Genomic DNA, 10,102 nt, shown 5'->3' on the forward strand with positions numbered 1-10,102 from the left:
CCCAATAACCCAGCATAATTTAGCCGAGCATAGCTTATTTTAAGATGAAAATCAGTAATTTGTGTTAAACAAACATATGCTAAGCTAGGCTAAATGTGTCCTTACTCCAGCTTCAAACTTAAAGGATTCTGGGAAATATGCTTGATTGCTTTTTTTTGCAAGTGTTAGATTAAAAGATGAATACACTCTCATGTGAAGCAACAGGCAGCAGATGTTTAGCTTAGCACAATGACTGAAAACAAGGGGAAACAGCTAGCCTGGCTCTGTCTGAAGGTGACAAAATCTATTTACCAGCACATCCTAATCACCACTTAATCAACAGCTTATATCTCATTAAAAAGACATATGAAAGACACATTGTGATTTTACTGGGAATCTTGTCATCACTGAGGTTTCCAGAAACAGAGTCAAACACGTTGCTTTCACACTTTTTTGAACAGATTAAACAGACAACATATAACAGTGTAGACATCATCTATTGTATCGATAAACCCACCAGTATTTGTTTTTGTAATCTGGAAGTTATTTACTCCGTGTTTTAAGCGACGAGACTTGTGTGATGTTATACTGTGATGAAATTAATTAACTAAATGTTCAGTGTCCTTGTTGGTTGTTCTGACACATCCAGAATCATTACTGCTTTTTCCGTTATCTTTTAAGAAGTGGCTGTTAAAATATATATATTTAAATAATAAAATAAATATCATAAACATCTGACAACCAGTCGACTAAAGGCCTCTGCACACTAACCCGACGGCCGGATGAGCTGTCCCGAGATAAAAGCATCGACTGATCAAGTTGGCCCCGGTCTCCTCAAGTCGGTAATATATAAATGCCCGGAACACACAAACATGGTACGCCTATCAAACCGGAGTGTAACCATTCCGCAGTGCGATCCAAGCCGCAATACACTCCCCATAAACAGCAAAGGTCCGGGCGCCTAATCGCTATATTGACGGCCGACCGGTAACATAATCGGGTGGTGCAGAAGGGCCTTAACAGTTACCTAGTCAGCTAGGGGACATCCAATTCTAGTTAAGTTGGCGCTCACATGCTTGCATGACCATGCTCATCAAACGTTTGCTCCCACAGCACTACTAAATGGTCATAAGACGCACAAGTAGCTTTTAACATAACATTGACATCAACCGTTTCATCCCATTCTCGGAGGCAAAGCAAATAAGCTTTTGTTCCCCCAAACCTACTCCTTTAACCAGTTTTGTATAGAGAACATATGAGGATGTTCTAAAGTAGTTTTTCTTGGTTTTATAACGGCAAAACAAATGTTCCCTTTACTCCTATATCCTCTTTTATCCTATTTTTTTTTTCCACACCTCCCTCTCTCCTGCTCTCTATAGTCTCTCCACCCCCACTGGTAATGTTGTTCAGTGTAGAGCCCTCCCCTGTGTGGTTAGTGGGCTGTTACCCAGCTGCCTCTGATACTTCCTGCCTGTCACTTCCAATCCTGGTGACAGTGTGCCTAAAACACACACACACACACACACACACACACACACACACACTTCCCTTGTCTTTTTCTGACACACCATCGTTTAGGAACATTATGCAGTCGCCTGTCCAAAAGATATGCATAAACACGCACGCTAATGTTTTTCACACACATACTTGCAAAAACCATTTGTGTGTTAAGATACATAAACATGCAGAGACACACATTCAGCTGCAGATGCACACATGTGGGGAGACACGCACACTCACAGAGGCAACACTTCAACACACGCTGGCAGTCATACACGTGTATATATGAGGATATGAACATACAAGCACATATGCCTGCACACACACACACACACACACACACACACGACACAGCAGTGGAGTAGACTCCCCATTGCTGAAAGCCAAATTCATTTAGTGAGTGCTCTCACTGTCTCTCTCTCTCTCTCTTGCTTTCTCCAGCTCTATTTGCAGCCTGCCACACTACTCTTCCTCATCCTTCTCCTCCTCCTCTTCTTCCTTCTCCTCCTCCTCCTCCTCCTCCTCTTCGTCTCCTGGCTGCCAGAGGAGAAATCAAGTCTTCTTTTTCTCTTCTTCTATGTTCTGTTTTTCTCATCTTTTCTCTCTTGTTTCCCTCTGTCTTTTTTTCTGTCTCTTTTCTGTCTCTATATTTCTCAGAGTTTTGTATATAATAAGTGTAAAGGTTTATTCTTGACCTAGGAAATCGTAGTTTCTGTATGTACTTTGAAATGCATTGCAATGCTCTTTGATCAACTTGTGTTATTTTTGAATATGCTTTAGAAATAAAGGGGTTTGACTTATTTCTGCCTCATTACATTCTGCTACCACAAATACAACCACAGGTATATATGATGTGTTTAATATCAACTGATAATTGCTCTCTTTTTAAATATCCTTTTATTCTTTGAAGTAGCCTATTAATGTCTCGCTGGTACAAATATTGCTGTTGGGGATCTGTAAAAGAAATACTCTCTCTGGTCCTTTTTGTTGCTGTTGCCGTAATGGTATATTTTTCCTAACACTCCTCCTTTACATATTTCTCTTTTTTGACAGCAAATTTATTTTCAGCTGCCTAAAATGTCAAAATTAAACCTCAGACTTTGATGCCAGTTGAGTTTAATCAATGACAAAGGTCAAAGTTCATCAGCTGATGCCAATATTTAACAATCATACAGAGAGAATACATCATAGAAGAGGTTGATATTATAATTTCCCCCCCACATACAGTAGCCTTAAAATACCAGAACACAATGTAGCCGCACACTGATAAATGGTTTCAACCAGAACAAGTTAGCAGGAACCTTCTCGCCTGTTCTCTGGGTGTTATTCTGTGAAACACACAAAGTGCTATCTGAGTACACCAAAAAGTTCTTCCCAAAATAACTCCTAAAATCATCTGAAAGTCACAGTGACTTAGAATGACTATCTGGTGATAGTTACAGTCATAGGCAATATTTGCTTTAAAGTTGAATGGAAAATGACAAATGCCACTTACATTTACTACATATAAAAATGCTATTTGTACCTCATCGCTCTTCAAAAACTTTATTAGGAGAAAGATTTATTTTCTTGGGGCACTGTGAGTCTGAGAGGACTCCGCTCTGTGGTTAGGTTGCCAGCACCGAACTGAAGATTATAAACCAGAAACCGTCATCAGGGCTCTTTGGAACGACCTGCTTGGGGAGCTTGGGACAGATAAATTGGTCTGTTTTAAATCACTTCTGAAACTCTCATTTAAGGATTTAATTTTAACATCTTCCTTTTATGTCTTACCTTTATGGCTTTTCTGCATTGCTTCTATATTTGCCTTCCTTTCTTCTATTGTGAGTTTTGCTTTTAATCCTCAAAAAGTGCTTTCAGTCTACAACCCCTGCTAAAACTGACTTTGTTAATTTGTTTGCTTGTTTCCGGCACTGGCAATGGCACCAAACCGCCAAAATCAAGCTGAAAACTTTGGAGAAAAGAGTTATATGAAAGAATATGATTGGATAAGGAAGAAAAATCTATGAAAGATTGCAGCTGAAATACAGATCGTAAAACTAAAATGAGCCAGCATTCGCACTGACAGGTCTACAGATTGTACTGAAGTGTTGTTGCCATGTATGATATGTGCTGACAGTTCGTGGGTTCATGGCCGGGCCTGTCCCGTCTATCACTCCAGCGTCGCACCCCGGGCATACCTACCTATCCCATGTGTCCTGGCTCTGTCTGGACGGCCCTGTAGTTTCTGGAAAGCACTTTCATCCTGATCCTCATCACTAATTCATCCGCTTACGACCTCCATCCATCAGCGCTAGCTCAAGTATGAAAACACCTCAGGCTAACTCACTACAATAGTGGCCTGGCTTCTTCCTCGCCCCATGAAACCCACTCTCCTTCTTTTCTTTTCCTCTGATAGAATTGGAAAAAAAAAACATATCCCTATCTCACCTTTTTTCTTCCGCGTCTCTTTATCATCTGTGTCTCTGTTTCTCTCCTTTTTTGTTTTTGCCTCTTATATTCTCTGTTTATACTTTGGCCGCTTTCTTTTTCTGCTCTCTGCTTTTCTTTTTATCCAAGCTCACCACCTAAAAGCAAGCATTACAGTGAGTGCCAATGACAAGATAATGGTCTGTTTGTAGTTACTCTCCTAAACACAGTAATGCTAATGTTAGATCCTTTCAGCTCCTCTGTGAGCTTCACAAATATATTCCTGCCAACATGTACTTCAGAATTCTAATTTTGTTGGTTTTCTATTTTGTCCTTTTGTTGTTCATATTAAAAATGTATACAACTGTTCTGCAGCACTGTTGCTCAGAGATCAAGGTTACAGACAGATGCTCATGCAGTGGAAGGCATTTAGTCATGTTTGGATTTTTAGACTTTTTCACATCAAGAGAATTATTTTTCAATGTTTTTGTGAAGTCTTTTTTCTTGCCAACTCTGATCTGTGGGAAGCATTCAGAGTCTTTTATATGACTTCATAAATACATGCCTGTCAGGCAGTTTGCTCAATTGCTGGAATGCTGATTATTCTGTGATACAAGTGTTTTCCCACTGTCATCTGTGATATGCTACCCAGTGTTAGCTTGCCAGCCCACATCCCAACAGTCAGAAATCCATTTGATTCTGTCCACGCTGGTTTTTATGCGCATTAAAGGCACGACCCTCGAGGGATGTCAATGTCTGTCTTTTGGTTGATTGGTTGATCCACCACATTGGTCCAGAATGAGATATGAGATGTCTTGACAACTATTGATTGACCTTGAAATACACATATTATATAACTTTGGTGATCCCATGACTTTTCATTGAGCGCCATCATCTTTCTGTTAAAGTAAAATGTGTTTCTGTGGTTTAATTTTGATATTCTAAGATAAAGTAATATTTAAACCCAGAAAAATGTAACATTAAAAAGATTTTAATATCACTGATTTTTTTAATTGATAAGACTTTAGCCCAATTAAAGTATTAGTATTGTATTTAAAGGTTTCACACTCGTCAATGTTAAGGGTCCAGTGTGTAGGATTTAGTGGCATCTGGTGGTTTAGTTGCTTCACTCTCTCCTTCCAAGCACTAAGGAGAAACTACGGAGGCCACGAAACACCTAAAAAGACACAAAATGCCCTATCTACAGCTACTGTTTGGTGTGTCTGTTATGGGCTACTGTAAAACTGTGGCGGTCCAACATGGCAGCCTCCACAGAAGGTGACCTGTGGCATCTGTAGATATAAACGGCTCATTCTAAGGTAACAATTCCTAGCACAGGTATATTAAGGTGATTATTCCTAAATGTTACACACTGGACCTTTAAAAACATTCACTCAGCCTTCCCTACTGTTACAGCCATGTTTGAACTAATCATAGAGCAGAAATGGTGTTTGTTAAAAAACAGAAATATTCAACAACCGCAATGGATCCTTGAAAACACGTGAACTGAGTGAACTGAAATAGATAGAGATGCTAAACGGGTAGGAACAAAACCCTGCAGCACATATTTTTAAAATCCATCATAAACCAAATATAAACCACTTATTTAGTATTTTGGTCAGCATTTTGTAGCTTGTAAGAACCATCTAACCATTCCAAAAATGAATAAACTGGTATGTAGCTAGCTGTCTCTGGTTACCTGTGCAATATGACAATAAGGATTGCATGTAGGTGGCTATTAAAATAAATCGTTTCTCCACGGTGAATCCTCTGTCAGTTGAATTACTCAGTTGTCAGTTGTAAATATAGCAGGCTTCACACAGACGGATGACGATGGAAAGCTACATTTTTTGAAACTACTTAAATTGGGCTCTTGGTCTGTGTAAATGTCTACGTCCTTCGTCTTTGCGTTTCTGCTTGTCTTTCCTCCTTTTTTTCTCCCTAGACAGCCTGTTCATACCTTCTTAACAGCACTTCATCCCTCTTGCCAACTCTCCTCCTCTTGTCCTTCCTCCCTGACTTTCTCCTTTCCTACCTTCCCTTTTCACTCTTCCTCCATCGCCCCCGCCATCCCACCAGTCCTCCCCCACACTCCATCGTGCAATCTCTTCCTTCCTTCCTTTCCCTCCCTCCCTCCTTGCAGACAGCCATATGCAGCGCTGTAAATGGCAGAGTGCTGTGTGGTTGTGATGTGGTCTGACTGTGGTCTGTTTGCACTGCCACTGCGGTTCATTTTGCTTACCAGCCTGCTGCTTCACCCTGTCTGGACCCGGCTGGCTGCCTGGCTGGCTGGCCGGATGGTTGACTGACTGACTGCTGCGTAATTGAGGCGGTAGCACAAATGCTTGCACATACAAACACACACATATATACACACTACCACTACCACAAGCCTGTCATAAACTATCCTCGTGTGTCACTGGAAACACAGGCCAGCCATCAGTGTCCCGTTGCTGCTCTGTTCCCAGCTTAATGCTCCCTGTTGTCTAAATACTCTGACAATACCACCAAACACCATTTATCATCCGATAATTGCAACCTGCTGAAAGCTGGTCAGTGATAAAGCTGAGAATGATTAACGTGATGACTCATGGTACTTTATGTGTTAGTCCGGCTGATGGGGATTATGATATATTTGTGAGAGGCTGCGTGTAGCTTAGACAGGTAGAGCTGCATACGGTGGAGCTGTTAATGAACAAAAGGAGAGAGGGTGAACAAAGGAATGAAGCAGTTATATCCAGAAAGAAAGGAAGTGCGTGTAAGAGGTGGGGGGAAAAGTGCAGGAATAAAGTAATGTTTTGTGCTTAATTGTGTGTTTACATGTGTGTTTCACCGTCTGCAAGGAGGCAAGAGAGAGAAACCGAGTCAGACAGAGAGCAGACAGAGAGGGAGAGAGGAAGCAGGAGGAGGGGTGCTGCCAGAGGGTGAATGTTGGAACATAGAGCATGCTGTGTTGATTTGATTAAATTCAGTTCTGTTCTATTTGCAGTAGGCCTAGTTACTCAGCTATATTTGTACAGCGCTGTCTGCTGAGTTTTAACAACACCGACACAGATCTCTGGGAGAACGGGAGGCCTGGGATTAGGTTCTGAAAAGCACTTTTAAAAAGGATACACCGAGTTTTGGGGGAGATTAGCCCTGTTTGTCAGTTTTATGGTTTATCCATTGCCACTGATACCAAATTAATCCACGTGTCCCTGGTTTGCTCCTGTGCTCGGTGCTCACACTTATATGTAAGAAGAAGTACCATTATCACAAATTGGAAAAATATGCAGAAGTTGAAGCAGCGCTAAAAATAAGTGCCCAGTGATAGACCAGTGAAATTTAGGTGGGCAAATATCAGCAAGCAGAGGGCTAATATGTTGTCCCCTCTTATATTTTCCGTACGATACGATATGTCGGGAACTTTCCTTGGTGAGATTATAGAGCAGCTGGATAAACCTTCATATATATATATATATAGATATATATATCTATATATATATACTTTTTATTGACAGGACAGCTCAAGATAGACAGAAAAGGGGAAGAGAGAGGGGATGACATGCAACAAAGGGCCACAGGTCCAGCTCCAACCATCGACCACAACAACAAGGACTCAGCCTCACCCCGACAACCACTTTGTTTGAGGCATAAAGTGGCCCTAACAGTGTCTGAAATCCTCTCCGCAACCTTTCTGACGTTGGAATTTGGGGGTTGACAATTTGTCACACTTGCTGAAACCATCAATTTTTACGTACGTAGTTATTGGACAGGTGCAGGGAGGTAAGAGACTGCCATGAATGTTTTAGAGAACAAAAGTCTGTGTGCAACCTTATCCCTATTTTCTTGAACCCCATAGAGATCAGGAAGGCAGTGTGATGCAGCCATGAAGATGCTATGACAGCAGGCTTTTCACTGTGGTCATTTTGCTTGAGACGCACTGAACCCTTTATACAATCTAACAAGCACCTAATTTGAAGCATACTAAGGGCCCCAAAAAAAGATGCAGAACAAGAGTCTGAAAAAAGCAGAATCTGGGACATTAGCTGATAATGATGAGTGTTCGTAGTACAGTTAGCAGCCAGTCCTTGAGTACAACAGGCAATGTTTTAGCAGATGCAGGCAGAGAGAACAGCAATGCAGCAGTGTGGTTGCTTGTGGCTTGAATGCACAATGTTGCCAGTGAAATCATTGAAGCCTTAATAGGACCAAATGCTTCTTGGTAGAGAGTTCAATAAGCAAATATTTCCTGAAAACAAATCCAATTCCAAGCGTAACAAGTAAGAGATTTGAAAAATATTGCTTTCTAACATAATTCAGTTGAGGGAAACCAATTTAATTCAGCGGGATCTGAAGTCCCTCTGAATGTGTTTACGTTTTTCGATGGATAGATGGATGGAGCTTGGTGAGTCAGTGTGTCGATGGTGAGTGTATAGTGTTCTGAGTCAATGTCTGGTGACAGCTTGGGAACAGTCAGCCAGCCAGCTCCAGTCCCAGGGGACGCTCAGACTAGGTCACACACACACACACACTCAGAGCCCAGACTGGCTTGATGCTCGCTCAATGTCACTTTGACATTTACTCTCCCAGGGAACACTGCTGTCACTGAGGACGATGTGTCATAAAATGGAGGCAAATCTTTACAAGTTTACTCTGTAGTGTACACATACACAATAATACAAGTATATACACTGTGTATTGTAATGTTTCATTTGTGGATTGAATTTAGTGATTTCCACTCTGTTTGAAAGTAAAACCCAAAGTTTACATCTCTTTTAAGATCTGTTAATAGTTTCCTGTTTTAAAGTGATGGATGTGGAACACGTTACACAATTGTTTTAGCTGGAAACTCATCCAGCCAGACACACAGTATCGCTTTCTGTCACAAACCCATATATGTTTACATTAACAAAAACATTATTATTTTTTCTCCTACGGACACACCTGTACATATACCTTTCCCACATCATTTCATTTCTATAATGCAGACACACCAAAAATCTCTCTCTCTCTCTCTCTCTCTCTCTCTCTCTCTCTCTCTCTAACACACACACACATACACAAACACACACACACACACACACTCCCTGGCTCACTATGTTGTCCCAGCTTCCTGCCAGATGGTGTCATTTGGCCAGACAAGGTTGCTCTGCTCCACTTGCCTGCAGAAACGTCTATCCTAACAAGTTATTAAAAGGGTCACTTCACATATTTTCATAACAAATTATTAAAATTGTTTACTCTTCAAAGCTATGGAAAACTTAACAGGTCTTTCCACAAACAAATTCCCAGTTACTCTGGTGAATAATCCACAAACCTCATTAACCCTAAACCTCAACTGTTAACTGAAAATTCAGTGATTCCTAACAACTCCTGCACTCCCCTTCACTTACAAATACCTCCTTCTCCTTTATGTTCATGTTCCTTTCAGTTCATATCTGTTAGCTCCCGATGATGCCATTTCCTCCATTCATTTTATCCTGTCACAGATACGGTTGCCACGGAGAACTGGAATGTTGGAGGGGTGAGGGGGGTGTAAGGAAAGTAGGTTAATGTTTAAGGAGGTAAGTTGAATGAGTTTGATGGCTGGTTAGCTTGCTGTGTATCTACCTCTCAGATGGTACTGATACTAAGGTCACTCTGTTGGCGGGTTAAACTGTGTGTGAGGGTATGCAAGTGTGTGTGTGTGTGTGTGTTTAGTCTCAGTTCAGGACAGGGTTAATAATGTGGGTTGAGGTGGAAATCCCAGGTGGAACGCTTTTAGTTTCTGAACTTAATTGCCGTGACATGGCCCAGGCATTGTGCCAAGTATGTGTGTGTGTGTTTTCATGTGTGTAATGATGTGTGCACCTGTTTTGATGTGTGTGCAAATTTGCCTGCAGTGACAAACATATGTGTGCATGTGCGCATGCTTTTGCTTTCCATTTATATATAAAGTGCAGTATGTGTGTGTGCAAGTATAGTCATTTACACACGTTCACAAGAGTGTATATGTGTAGATCATCTATGTGTGCATCTGTATGTTCAGACATGCATGACAGGATATATGAAGGCAGTAGGCGCCACAAGTTATAATATACAATATCTGATGTCTTTATCTCTGCCTGCATTCAGTTCAAAGCCGAGCCGAAGAGCCGGAGAGTATGAACTTTTCTGCATGCAAAGCAACTGTAAATGGAAGATGATAATAAGTCTACAATAGTTTCAGAACTCGGTAAAGGCTGAAGCATGC

The sequence above is a fragment of the Morone saxatilis genome, unplaced genomic scaffold, assembly GCF_004916995.1.
Source record: "Morone saxatilis isolate NCDOM2014 unplaced genomic scaffold, NCSU_SB_2.0 Contig12, whole genome shotgun sequence".
In the NCBI taxonomy this organism is placed as follows: domain Eukaryota; kingdom Metazoa; phylum Chordata; class Actinopteri; family Moronidae; genus Morone; species Morone saxatilis.